Source organism: Ananas comosus, unplaced genomic scaffold (genome assembly GCF_001540865.1).
Source record: "Ananas comosus cultivar F153 unplaced genomic scaffold, ASM154086v1, whole genome shotgun sequence".
In the NCBI taxonomy this organism is placed as follows: Eukaryota; Viridiplantae; Streptophyta; class Magnoliopsida; order Poales; family Bromeliaceae; genus Ananas; species Ananas comosus.
In genome coordinates this window covers 24,914-25,315 of record NW_017893542.1, presented here as the reverse complement: position 1 = coordinate 25,315, position 402 = coordinate 24,914, and positions in this window count along the sequence as shown.

Here is a 402-nt window from a genome sequence, read left to right as displayed (position 1 = left end):
TCTTAGTTAACCTCAGCCTAATCTTTCAAAAGTGCTAAAATATGACACATGGCCATGTACTTTCCGACAGTGGCCAATGTGTTACTGCCTTGTTTAAACGCTTCGGTTTCAACTACCGACATGGCCATGCCCCCGTTAACGACATGGCCATGTGTCACGTTAAAAGTCTGTAACGTGACAAAGCTCAAGGCGTCTCAAGGCTTCATGAAAGATTAGTTGATTTGTAACTATTATTACTAAGATTACGGATATGGATTCATACTTAGTGGTATTTTACTTCATTTCTGAAATGGAATCGTAGCACTAAGTACAGCACTCAATAAAGGCGGAAGAGGCTTCAGAACCTAAGAAGCAAGAAGCTGCTATACGAGGTTTTGGAAGTTCTGAGGCTGAGTTAAGTGC